This window comes from Typopeltis vanoorti, chromosome 4, assembly GCF_054136105.1.
Source record: "Typopeltis vanoorti isolate ZY-2024b chromosome 4, IOZ_Tvanoo_1.0, whole genome shotgun sequence".
Taxonomy (NCBI): domain Eukaryota; kingdom Metazoa; phylum Arthropoda; class Arachnida; order Uropygi; family Thelyphonidae; genus Typopeltis; species Typopeltis vanoorti.
The window spans coordinates 26120069-26134064 of record NC_143552.1 but is presented as its reverse complement, the minus strand read 5'-3'; the positions used below and the strand labels follow the sequence as shown (position 1 = coordinate 26134064).

At 35.4% G+C, this 13996-nt stretch overlaps 1 protein-coding gene across 5 annotated transcripts in view; it reads right to left on the bottom strand.

Annotated features, from left to right (window-relative positions):
* The window catches only part of Srrm234 (Serine-arginine repetitive matrix 2/3/4), a 615875-nt gene that overhangs the window by 95654 nt on the left and 506225 nt on the right, over nucleotides 1–13996 (bottom strand). The window lies entirely within an intron of this gene.

Here is a 13996-nt window from a genome sequence, read left to right as displayed (position 1 = left end):
GGGGTAAAACAATGGTTTCCTGCAGTGAACCATGTTAATGACTTGTGGATACTGAATAAATGGGCAGATTGACAATTTGGGGAGTAGCTATGAAATATGTCTGTAATGGCTGAAAATAATAAAGATGCACTATTATTGTTGTTATTAGCCTGTTACAGGCCCCTGCCGAGTAAAGGCCACTTCTGAATTTCTCTGCTCTTCTCTTTTGTGCTTCTCTCATTCAAAGGAGCAGAATAAGAGAAACTCTGGATCTTTTATTCTTTCTGGAGATACAAACTGTAGTAAGTACCGTCAATCTGTCATCTTAGCTATGCAGCCAGCACAGTTCATTTTAATTGCTTGCCTCAGTATATAACATCAACCCATCAACAATTTTTGTGGACAGCATTTTTTTTTTTAAAATAAGTGTGCTATTTTAATTACCAGATTATTTCTTTTTATTGCTGTTTAGCATTATTTAAGTTTTTTATTTTTTGTGGTTGTGTGTGTGTGTGTCAAGGAATAAATTTGGGTGTTCTATATTATCATCATTTCCTAAAATGTATCCTCAAGAGAGTGTACATGATACTAGCAGAGTGCTACATACCTGTTTATATTATTAATAGCGTCCAACCAAAATTACTTTCTTATTTGTTGCTAATGCATTATAGAATACTAAGGCAAATGAAATCTTAGCTTCCTTATACGAGTAGCCTCGTCCTGAAAATACTTCAGGTGCAAACTTTATTTGCTTACACTTGGATAAAGGATTAAACCAAGTATATATATATATATATATATATATATATCTAGCATTGCAAAATGGATCAATCTATTTTTATATTGACATGCTAAATTACATTAACTGTTCTCACATTCTTCAATGCTAATGATGTCAAGTTTTTTCTCTGATATCTTTAATTTTAGTACAATTCTAGAACTCTCATATCTGTGGTGCTAATTAAACTGTTTCAGATAATTCTTCTCTTATTCCATATATTTACTCAACTAGCTCTCTACACTGCCAGCTTTATCAACTACTAACCACTTTCATATTTAATTTAGAATCATCATCATCAAATTCCTGCCATGTACCCTCAAGGGGTGTACAGGATATGACAGTACTACATGAAAAAATTACATCATTACTAACTTCCTATCTACAATTTTCCTCCAAATCAGTCTGTCACTTGTCAAGACTCCAACATCATCAGATCTTATATTTCTATCGTCTAAGGCACTTTGTACCATATCAATCCACCTATATCTTGGTCTTCCTCTGGATCGTTTTCCTGCCAACCTGGCAGAGAACACTTGTTTTGCTAATCTTTCCTCTCCCATTCTATTTAAGTGACCATACCACCTGAGGTTAGCTCTGCTAACACATTCCTGGATGCTGACAATGTCAAGTTCTTTCCTAATATCCTCATTTTTAATATGATACTGCCATTGATGCCATCTGTTCACGCCTCTAATTTTTCTCAGGACTCTCATATCTGCGGTCTCTAGTCTTTGGTCAAGTGTTTTACATCTGACCCAGCTCTCAGATCCATAAGTTAAAACTGGTTCGAACACTGTCTTGTATACAGCTAATTTAGTGTTCCGACTAATTTCTCTCTTATTCCATATTAATTTATTCAATTGACTTCCCACAATACCAGCTTTACTGATTCTGTTGTCTATTTCTATATTTAATTTACCATTTTCAGTAAAAATCGTGCCTAAGTAGCTGAAATATTTTACTTGTTCCACAGGTTCTCCATTCACAACACAGTTGACATTTTCAATGATTATGCCTATTTTCATTGTCTTTGTTTTTTTATTGCTGACCTTCATACCATATCTATTACAACAGCAATTGAATTTAGTCAGAGAATCTTGCCGACTTGTAGCAGATTTATTTAGAAGTATAACATCATCCGCATAAAGCAAAGAGCTGACATTAACATCTCCAATTTTGATATCAGGTTTAATACCACTTTCCTTCATAATGTGATCCATATAGATAATGAATAACAGAGGGGATAATGTACATCCTTGTCTCACACCAAATTTAACATTAAACCATCTTCCTGTACTTACTTCAATTCTAACTGCTGACTTACAACTCAAATAAATACTAAGTATTGCTTGATATAATGCCCCATTGACACCATATAACTGCAGCGTATTGAATAGCTTCTCTCTTGGCACCTTGTCATATGCCTTTTCCAAATCGACAAAACTTAAATACAGATCTTTGTTATATTCCTATGCTTTCTCGACTATTTGTCGTAAAGTGAAGATCTGATCCTGACAGCCTCTATTTGGCCTGAATCCAGCTTGTTCTTCACCAAGCTTTTCTTCCACAATTCTTCTCAACCGTTTCTCAAGTATACTTGCATAGATCTTGCCAGGAACACTCAGTAGGGAAATACCTCTGTAATTCTCACATTCAGTTTTATTTCCCTTTTTATATATGGGTACTATGAGAGCTCTACTCCAATCATCGGGAATTCGTCGCTCTGTCCAGGCTTTCTGAACTATGCAGTGCAGCCACTGTAAGACTTTTATACCACCATACTTCAGCATTTCTGGTCGAATATCATCTACTCCTGCTGCCTTTCCACATTTCAAGCCTTTGATGGCTTTTTCTACTTCAAGTATGGATATGTATTCCTGACTGCATGCCTGGTCAGTGTTTTTTATCACTGTGCTGTCATCACTGCTTGTTTCATTTAGCAGTTTTTCAAAGTAATTACTCCATACTTCAAGGATATCTTTTTCTCCTGTTTTCCTGTCACCTTTATCATCTCTAACTCCTTTTACAGCACTCTTTCCTCCATTCCTAAGCTTCTTCAACAACCTCCAGAATATTTTGCCACCTTCTTGATATTTATTTTCAATATTCTTGCCAAAGTCGTCCCATGACTTTTGTTTAGCTAGTTTTACACACTGTTTAGCTTTCTTACATTTGTCTCTGTATTCTGTTAAAGTAAAAGCTGACTTATTTGCCAGGAACTTTTGATATGCTTTCTTCTTTTCCTTCAATGCCTCTTTAACTTCCTGTATCCACCAGGGAGTTCTGATTTTTTTATCCTTGCACACAACCTCACCACATGCCTCTCTGGCAGAATCAATCAATGTTTTCTTCAGAGTTTGCCACTGAATCTCCAAGGTTTGATTCCTGTTCTCAAACTCTTTCATTTTCTTTTCAATAATCTTTCTGTATTTTAGTCTACAGTTCACACCTGAGAGCTGCTCAACTTTTATTTGCTTTAAAACTTTCTTACATGTTATTCTTTTCAATATGAAATTCAATTTTATCCTGCTCAAGACTAAATAGTGATCACTTCCAATTTCAAATCCTCTGTACACTCTGGTGTCCTGCACCAGGGAGAAAACATCACTATCAACAATAACATAGTCAATGAGACTTTTCTTATTCCTAGCCTCTTCTCTCCATGTGAATTTGTGCACATTTTTATGTTGGAACATGGTGTTAGTAATAACCAGTCCATGTCCTGAGCAGAAATCCAACAGGTATTTGCCATTATTATTAGCTTTGCTCTTTTCTCCAAATTTTCCCAAAATATTTTTGTATGTCTCACAATCATTTCCTACTCTGCTATTTAGATCCCCAACAAGGACCAACTTTTCCTTTTTCATTGTATCAGTTGCTTTTTCTAAAGCGTCAAAAAATTCCTCCACTTCTACCTTAGTAGAACCTTCTGTGGGACCATAGGCACAAATAAGTCTCATTGTCCAGTTCCCCATTCTCATATTTGCCCACATTACTCTACTTGAGACTGACTGCCATTCAAGCAGATTAGTCTCGTATTTTGTGTTGAATACTACGGCTACTCCTTCTTTTCCTTCATTGTCATTGCCTGAATATAACATTTTGTACTTATTGCTCAGAAAGATCTCAGCAGTTTTTGTCTTTTTTGTTTCAGTCACCCCTATTATGTCGATCTGGTACTTATCTAATTCCTCAGCTAGCTCCATTTCTTTGCCATTCAGGCTTCTTATGTTGATAGTACCGATCTTTAACTCTGGTGATGTTTAGTTGGGGTGTGTTTTCAGATTTGTTCCAGTAGCTGACTTTTCGCTGTTCACCCTGGTTCCCTGGCAAAAACAACGGGGGCCTTGTTTAACCGGGCCACGCCCCAGCCGGCATGAAATTTTGTCATGTTTTACCATCATTTTTTATTTTGGTTTAACCAATAAGAATACAATTTGGTCGGCTAAATCCCAAATTGCCAGCCGATCCTCGTTCATTCAGTATCAAAGTAGATACCCAACAGGGTGTACCACAAGAAGGTGAGGATTGGACATTAGGTCAGAAGCCCTGGTCGGTTCTCTGCATTCCTTTAAAGGGTATGTGGAGGTCTCATCTCAGTTATACAGCTTTGACCCTTAAGCACCCCTTAATTTAGAATATGTTCACTAAAAATTATGCCTAAATACAAGTAGATGAAATGCTTTATGTGTTTTGTAGGTTCCTCATAGGAAATGAAGTTGATAATTTCCATGTTCAAATCTACAAATTTCATCTGATTTTCATATGAAATTTGTTACAGAATTTATTCAATTTAGTTAAAAGACTTTTGAGTACTTCATGATCAGCAGCCATTGTTAATCCACTGCTAGGCCTTTACAAGATTACTGTAATGGCTCTCCTTACCCATGTCACTCCTGCAAATTTGATGATATCATCTTGCAGGTAGTTTTCTAGTTCAGTGGTTATGATTGATAACAATAAACCCAAGAGACAAAAGGTAATAATAACCTTCTCAAAGTTTATTTTTAATTTAACCACCCTACCAGCTAAAATGTGAATTTAAGTCAATGAAAACAGATATGAGAAGCCTAAGATGATTGATGTATTTCATTCACCATGGTCAGTTAGGTGGTTAATGTTCCTCAGATTTTGAAGAAAATCCATTATAATGTTATAAAGCCAGTTATAATCTCTATCGAGAATGAGTTTATTAACTGGTTTATATTCTGCTGGATTTCACACCAGCATCTTCAGAGCAAAACAATTACAGTTTACGTGCAACAATGAGATGAGTAAACGAAACAACTCAAATAATGGACAAAAGATCTAAAGAAGTCCTAATTTGGCACCCTCTAATGTTGAATAAATGAAGTATTACGGTTGAGTATGAGTTGATCTTAAAATGACAGTCCCCCAAATTTTTGGCAGATCAATGCAACTATACTTGTTAAGGCTAGAGCAATGCTTCATAGTCATTGCTGATTCCTGTGTGAAGGAGTGTCCAAAGTATGGCCTCCTACCAATTCTGACTTGCCATAATAATGGAGTGAATATATTTCTTATGATCCTAACATAAGAAATGTTAGGATCAATGCAGTGAATATATTTCTGAGAATCCTAACAAACTTTACTTAGCCCATTTCTATATGAACAAGAAATCAATCAAGCTTTTAGTTTTAATGGACATAAATCCTATATGGATTAATGACTACAATAAACTTTACACTTATCTCTTTATAACAAGGATATCCACTCTCAGTCTTCCATTTCTAACTTTTCTTCTAATTTCTGTCCAGTCTTCATACAAAAAGACAAAAACTGGCAAGATCTTTCTAAGCAAAACAATCAGGAAAAAGGAGTAGCTATAGTATTCAATACTAAATACAAGGATAATCTTCTTGAATGGCAGGCAATATCAAGTACAGTCATGTGGGCAAATATCAGAATGGGGAACTGGACAATGAGATTTATTTGTGCTTATGGTCCCACAGAAGGTTCTACTAAGGTAGAAGTGAAGTGGAGGAATTTTTTGAGGCTTTTAGAGAAAGCAACTGACACAATGAAAAAGGAAAAGTTGGTCCTTGTTGGGGATCTAAATAGCAGAGTAGGAAATGATTGTGAGACATACAAAAATATTTTGGGAAAATTTGGAGAAAAGAGCAAAGCTAATAATAATGGCAAATACCTGATGGATTTCTGCTCAGGAGATGGACTGGTTATTACTAACACCATGTTCCAACATAAAAATGTGCACAAATTCACATGGAGAGAAGAGGCAAGGAATAAGAAAAGTCTCATTGACTATGTTATTGTTGATAGTGATGTTTTCTCCCTGGTGCAGGACACCAGAGTGTACAGAGGATTTGAAATTGGAAGTGATCACTATTTAGTCTTGAGCAGGATAAAACTGAATTTCATATTGAAAAGAATAACATGTAAGAAAGTTTTAATGTGAATAAAAGTTGAGCAGCTCTCAGATGTGAACTGTAGACTAAAATACACAAAGATTACTGAAGAGAAAATGAAAGAGTTTGAGAACAAGAACCAAACCTTGGAGATTCAGTGGCAAGCCTTGAAGAAAACCCTGATTGATTCAGCAGGAGAGGCATGTGGTGAGATTGTCTGCAAGGATAGAAAAATCAGAACTCCATGGAGGAGACAGAAAATTAAAGAGGCAGTGAAGGAAAAGAAGAAAGCATATAAAAAGTTCTTGGCAAATAAGTCAGCTTGTGCTCTTAGAGAATAGAGAGACAAATGTAAAAAAGCTAAACACTGTGTAAAACTAGCTAAACAAAAGTCATGGGAACACTTTGGTAAAAACATAGAAAATAAATATCAAGAAGTGGCAAGATATTCTGGAGGTTGTTGAAGAAGCTCAGAAATGGAGGAAAGAGTGCTGTAAAAGGAATTAGAGATGATAAAGGTAACATGAAAACTGGAGAAAAAGATATCCTTGAAGTATGGAATAATTACTTTGAAAAATTGCTAAATGAAACAAGCAGTGATAGCACAGCGGTAAAAAACACTCAACAGGTATACAGTCAGGAATACATATCCATACTTGAAGTAGAAAACGCCATCAAAGGCTTGAAATGTGGAAAGGCAGCAGAAGTAGATGATATTTGACCAGAAATGCTGAAGTATGGAGGTATAAATGTCTTACAGTGGCTGCACTGCATAGTTCAGAAGGCTTGGACAGAGGGACGAATTCCAGATTATTGGAGTAGATCTCTCTCATAGTACATATATATATATAAAAAGGGAAATAAAACTGAATGTGAGAATTACAGAGGTATTTCCCTACTGAGTGTTCCTGATAAGATCTATGCAAGAATATTTGAGAAATGGTTGAGAAGAATTGCAGAAGAAATGCTTAGTGAAGAACAATCTGGATTCAGGCTAAATAGAGGCTGTCAGGATCAGATCTTCACTTCACGACAAATAGTTGAGAAATCATGAGAATATAACAAAGATCTGTATTTAAGTTTTGTAGATCTGGAAAAGGCATATGACAAGGTGTCAAGAGAGAAGCTATTCAATATGCTACAGTTATATGGTGTCAATGGGCCATTATATCAAGCAATACTTAGTCTGTATTTGAGTTGTAAGTCGGCAGTTAGAATTGAAGGAAGTACAGGAAGATGGTTTAATGTTAAATCTGCTGTCAGACAAGGATGTATATTATCCCCTCTGTTATTCATTATCTATATGGATCACATTATGAAGAAAAGTGGTATTAAACCTGATATCAAAATTGGAGATGTTAATGTCAGCTCTTTGCTTTATGCAAACGATGTTATACTTATCAATAAATCCGCTAGAAGTCTGTAAGATTCCCTGACTAAATTGAATAACTGTTGTAATAGATATGGTATGAAGGTCAGCAATAAGAAGACAAAGACAATGAAAATAGGCATAATCATTGAAAATGTCAACTGTGTTGTGAATGGAGAACCTGTGGAACAAGTAAAATATTTCAGCTACTTAGGCAAGATTTTTAATGAAAATGGTAAATTAAATATAGAAATAGACAACAGAATCAGCAAAGCTGGTATTGTGGGAAGTCAATTGAATAAATTAATATGGAATAAGAGAGAAATTAGTCAGAACACTAAATTAGCTGTATACAAGACAGTGTTCAAACCAGTTTTAACTTATGGATCTGAGAGCTGGGTCAGAGGTAAAGCACTTGACCAAAGACTAGAGACTGAGATATGACAATCCAGAGTAAGATCTGGGGCACAAACAGATGGCATCAATGGCAATATCATATTAAAAACGAGGATATTAGGAAAGAACTTGACATTGTCAGCATCCAGGAATGCATTAGCAGAGCTAATCTTAGGTGGTATAGTCACCTAAACAGAATGGGTGATGAAAGATTAGCAAAATAAGTGTTCTCTGCCAGGTTGGGAGGTAAACAACCCAGAGGAAGACCAAGATATAGGTGGCTTGATATGGTAAAAAGTGCCTTAGACGATAGAAATACAAGATCTGATTATGTTGTCTTGACAAGTAACAGACTGGTTTGGAGGAAAATTATAGATAGGAAGTTAGTAATTATGCAAATTTTTCATGTAGTACTATCATATCCTGTACACCCCCTTGAGGGTAAATAGCAGGAATTTGATGATGATGATGATTTGCAACCTTCTATGGTTGCAAATCATCATGTCATTATTTTCTGATGTCTGCGCGGTTATCCTAGTGGCTGTGCGCTTCGCAACTATATGACTGGTAAAGGAGTGTCCCTGGTTCGATTCCCGTTGAAGACGTGAGGAATTTGAGGATCTTCCTCAGCCATAGCCAAGTTAGCCGGTTTTGGGCGTGGGCAGTAGGGTTTTTTCTGCCAGTTTATCCAGCGTTTTTTTATCTCGCAAGCAGGCCAACCGGCCCCGTGAACACACACGGATCTACAGTCATAAATACTTAACCCGCCATGAGGGGGTTCAACTCGCCCCAATGGGGACAGGGAAGAAAAAGGCAGGAAACCCTATACGAATAAATAAATAAAATTATTTTCTGGTGTACTTTCTCATGAGGTATTCCAGATATTATGACAGTAATATACAATTAATATTTCATGACTTCTTCTTTCTCGTGCCTTATCCCATCATTTTAGGATCGGCCTTTTACATGATGCAACTTCACATGTGATCCCGACGTTGGGGGGGGAGTCTTTTTTTGGCTGTAGAAGTGTGTTCACAGGGCCACTTTGCCTGCTTTGAAAGACAAAAAAAAAACCTGAGTTTCTGGAAGGAAAAAACCTTCCACCTCCATATGAGACCAGATAACCCACCTTTAGTCAAAAGAGATCAGATAAAGGTTCCTCAAATCATGGATGGGAATTGAACCCAGATCTTTCCAACCAAAGGACTTTGTCTATACCGACTGATCAATGGAGGCTCTAATTAATATTTCATTACTAGTTTGCAATAAACAACATTTTTCCCAACTTCATTTTCTAAAAAACTCATAGCATCATCCATCCATCCCATACCTTGGTCATCCTATGGGTTTTTCCTGTTATTTTGCCTCAAAAAACTTATTTCGCTAATCTTTCATCTCCAATTCTGTCATACCATTTTAAATTAGCTCTGTTTATCCATTTTTAAATATTAGTGATGCAGGCTCATTTCTAATATCTTCATTTCAAATATAGTTTAACCACTGATACTATTTGTTCAGTCAAATTTTCCTCAAAGTTCTCATATAGATGGTTACCATTATTTCATCAAATGTTTAGATAGGACGGGATGCCACATCCTTCATCTGTGAGACAATGTGAAGAGAGGTGAATAACTGCTTTTATAAACAGTATGAATTTGCTATGTCCCATTCAGTTGATTCATATTGGATTTGGTCAGAGCATCAGAGGATTTGAGTGTGACTGATGTCATAATTATCTCTAGTTGGCAAGAGTGACTATGTAGGATGAATAGGCATGTAAATGTATCAAGGTGGAAAGAATTTATGTAGAATTATAAGGCAGATGTGTATGTGTAGGGATGTCTATTTTACTTACTCCCCCACATTTCAAGTGGTTTAACTCTTAATTCAAAACAAAAAGAACAACATCTGAAAACTAAACTCCTAATTGTTGTAATCGATTTCACGGTATGATTTGAACACAGATGGATAAGAAAATAACTATTTATTAACTTAGAAGCTAATATTTCGCTGGTATTATATCCAGCATCTTCAGAGCACACAACACAAAGTTTTTACAAAAGCAAGACAACCACCACAATCCAGTGTAACAGTGGGGCTAGTATAAGTAATTGCAGCGTGCAACACAAAACTAAAGTCCTAATATGGTGCCAACTAGGTTAAAAAAAAAAAAGAAAGAAAAAAAAAGTTCAAAGTTTTGAAATAGTAGTCCAAATGATAGTCTTAGAAAGTTTAAAAAATAAAATAAAATAAAAGTAATAAATATTAATTTGGTCTTAGGATGACTGTCTCCCAAATCTTTGGTAGATTTATACAGCCATACTTGTTAAGGTTTGGAGTATATTTTAAGGCTTCTGTTGATTCCAGGAACAACCTCTCTGACTTGTAGAAGCTTCTATGCATTACTTTTGTTTCTTTCCAATTGATCCTGTGTGCAGGGGTATCCAAAGCATGGTCTGCCAGACACGACTTGCCACAGTGAAAGTGTCGGAAATATTTTTTGTGTTCACTGAGGCAGATGTCCACAGTTCTTCCTGTCTGTCCGTAGTAAGCTTGATGACAAGAACAGGGCACTTCATAGACTCCTAGATTATTTTTATCTTTTTAACCTAGATAGCGGCATATTAGGACTTTAGTCTTGTGTTGCACGCTGCAATTACTTATACTATCCCCACTGTTACACTGGATTGTGGTTGTCTTGCTTTTGTGACAAACTTTGTGTTGTGTACTCTGAAGATGCTGGATATAATACCAGCGAAATATTAGCTTCTAAGTTAATAAATAGTTATTTTCTTATCCATAGATCTCATTTAAAAATCTTAAAACTTTTCTATTAACCTTAATAACCATTTAAACCCATTAAGGGATTGAGTCTTCACACTCTTGTAACCAAAACAAAAATCTTTAATTTACAAAAAACACAACCATATACAACATCAAATCAGCTACTTAACTACATAAGTGCAAGTGTATTCTTCAAATCACAACAATATAACATAACAAAATCACAACACTTAAATGTGCACAGCTTCCTTACAATCACATGAACCAACACTTATTATCCTATATGGACAAAACTTCTGGAATTTCAGTTTTTTGCTTCCTACAGAAACTTTTATTCCTTCTTCAATTCACACAGAGACTAAAATAAAAATTGCTCTCTATATGACAGTAACATGAGTCAGTCAAATTCTTCTTGCAACTTAAAATTACAGAACACTGAAGAAAACATATCTTGTTTTCATCCAATGCACTTCAGTAACTTCACTTTCCATATGAAAAAGTAACAACAAACTACCGAATAAAGTACCAAAAATCTTACCAACCATATCATCACTTTAGAATGAATTAACTTTCTATGTGAAAGTCTCAAGATTTTAAGAAGAATATTATCAACAGTTTTAAACACTTCAGAACAAATTTTACTTATAATCACTGAGAATCCTAACAAACTTTACTTGGCCCATTTCTATATGAACAAGAAATCAATCAAGCTTTTAGCTTTAATGGACATAAATCCTATATGGATTAATGACTACAATAAACTTTACACTTATCTCTTTATAACAAGGATATCCACTCTCAGTCTTCCATTTCTAACTTTTGTTCTAATTTCTGTCCAGTCTTCATATACTGAAGACACAGAAACCTCAATTTCTCTCCTACTCCAAAACAGCTGAACACTTAGTAATGTTTGGTAACATTCTTGTCACTTCTGTGCATGCTTTGAAATACAGAGCAACTTCCACTCCAATCCACCCTTATGAGCCAGCATTACTGCTTTCGGCATTGGGCTTGAAATAACGAGTTCTTTCCTCACAGTGCAGAAAAGAGTTTATTCAATTACAATTTCAAAACAAAGCAAGTAGAGTTGATAACATTTCTTTCTTTCACAATCTTTTATGCACTGAGGTAAGTTCAATTAATTATTTTCACAACATGAATACAGTGGTCATGTCTGCTTCTCTAGTAAGTGACAACATATTTCATAAACAATGTTTGTCTACATACAAACAGCACACAAACATTTCAACACTTGAGAGCTCAAACAAAATTACAATTAAGCTGTAATATCTAATTTAAATAAATTTATTTTATATCTAAGCAAGATTTCAGTAGTCAACGACAAAAATAACATATCAAAACATCTTGCTTGAGACATACAAAATGAAACATACGTTTAACTACTTTACAAAATAACAATACCTTATTATTTAATATATCTATCTGGTATATATAACAGCTGGTTGTTGTTGGAAATCTAAACAGCAGCGTAGGAAATGAACATCAGATAGAATTTCTTTCTTTTTAGGTTACACGGTGGTCAACATTCATAGTGAAGAATTTATGGAGGAAAAACACGTGTTGAGCTAATTACTTTGCTTATAATTTCTTGATGATAACCTCTGCATTGAGGTTATCATCAGGAAAACATACATATGCATAGGACACAAGCTTCATGATACTACACAAAAGTAAAATAAATCTAAATGCATTGTTAATTGTTTACCTTAGCCTGACCTCTAGTGAAAAAATAAAAATTACTAATAAAATAAAAAAAAGGAATAATAATAAATAAAATATATACAGGGTGTTCGGGATAAATTTGACATATTTATAATTAATTATATTTTTCCGTAAGTTACATGTATTAACACACACTTCTCTTCATTTAAAAGTTTGGACCCTTCTTCATTCATATACAAGATGTCAGAAAGGATGGATAGCTGGAACCCACCTGAATCATGGAAGAGAATAACTTGTATCATGATGATTCTTGCCCGCCATCAAAATAAGGATATTACGACTGCTGCCCAATGCTCCCTGAATACAGTAAAAACAATCAGGCATGAACTAGAGACTTGCAATGGTGACTACGAGGATGTAGCAAGAAGAAAGATCCCTAGCAGACGATCTGATTGCGTTCGTACAGCAGAATTCCTCGCAAATCTGCAGGAACAGGTGTTGAAGAACCCTGGCATTGGAATTCGGGCTTTGTTCGTGGAGTTGCTAACTGTAGTCAAGCCCTGGATAACAAGGGTAGCCAATGGTAGGCCGTATGTATGGCAGCAGGATTCGGCCCCTTGCCACACCTCTGGGAAAAGTCAAAAATGGTTGTCTGAAAATTTCTACGACTTCACCAGTCCAAATGTTTGGCCTCCAAACTCCCCAGACCTTAACCCCATGGATTATTTTGTATGGGGCGCAGTTGAAAAAGACACCAATCGCACTTCCAGTAATACAAAAGCCCAGTTAATGGATAAAATTAAAACAGTTTTTGCGGCCCTTCCCAGGGAGACTGTAGCATCAGCTTGTTCGAGGTTCCGAAGCAGAATTGAAGCTGTGATCGATGCTAATGGTGGTTATTTTGAGTAAATCTTGTTGATAGTATTGTAATTAACTCTGCCTGTAATGTTTTTTTGTCAATTCATTAAATTTAATAGATACAAAGAAGATTTTCTTTTTCCTTACGAAACTGTCAAATTTATCCCGAACACCCTGTACAAAAATATAAATTCATTAAGAAAATAAAATAATTTTGTATATATATCAGTATGGTAATATACAGATGATTGAAGAAAAAAAAAGAAACTTCTAAATAAATAAAAATAAAATTTTATAGTGGAACTAGATTAAACATCTCTACAGTCCTATTATATTAAGGTTTCTTGTGTTGGGGTTCTACCATCATGTTCTGGATGCTAAATAGGTTGCAGACAGGTCTCCAGATTCTTGGATTAACTAATTCATCATTCTTGTTTAGATTCAGATGATGTTTCAGCATCTCACAAGCATCCTTGAACTTTCTTTCAAAACAGATTTTGGTATGGTGCAGGGACTTTTTGCCTTTCCATTTGATTCTATGATATGTTTGAAGTGCATCGTCTGACAGGCCTGTTTTACCATAATGGAGAAATTTAATGTGGCATTTATGTTTGCATTTTCTTATTGGGATGGTGCACCCTTTTTCCCCTATGTAGGGCAGGTTGCAAGTGGAGTTGAGGTATGAGTGATGGTGAAGGACTTTAGCATATTCTTTATCAAGATATTCAAATTTGTGGTAGCACCTGTGCAATAATTTAA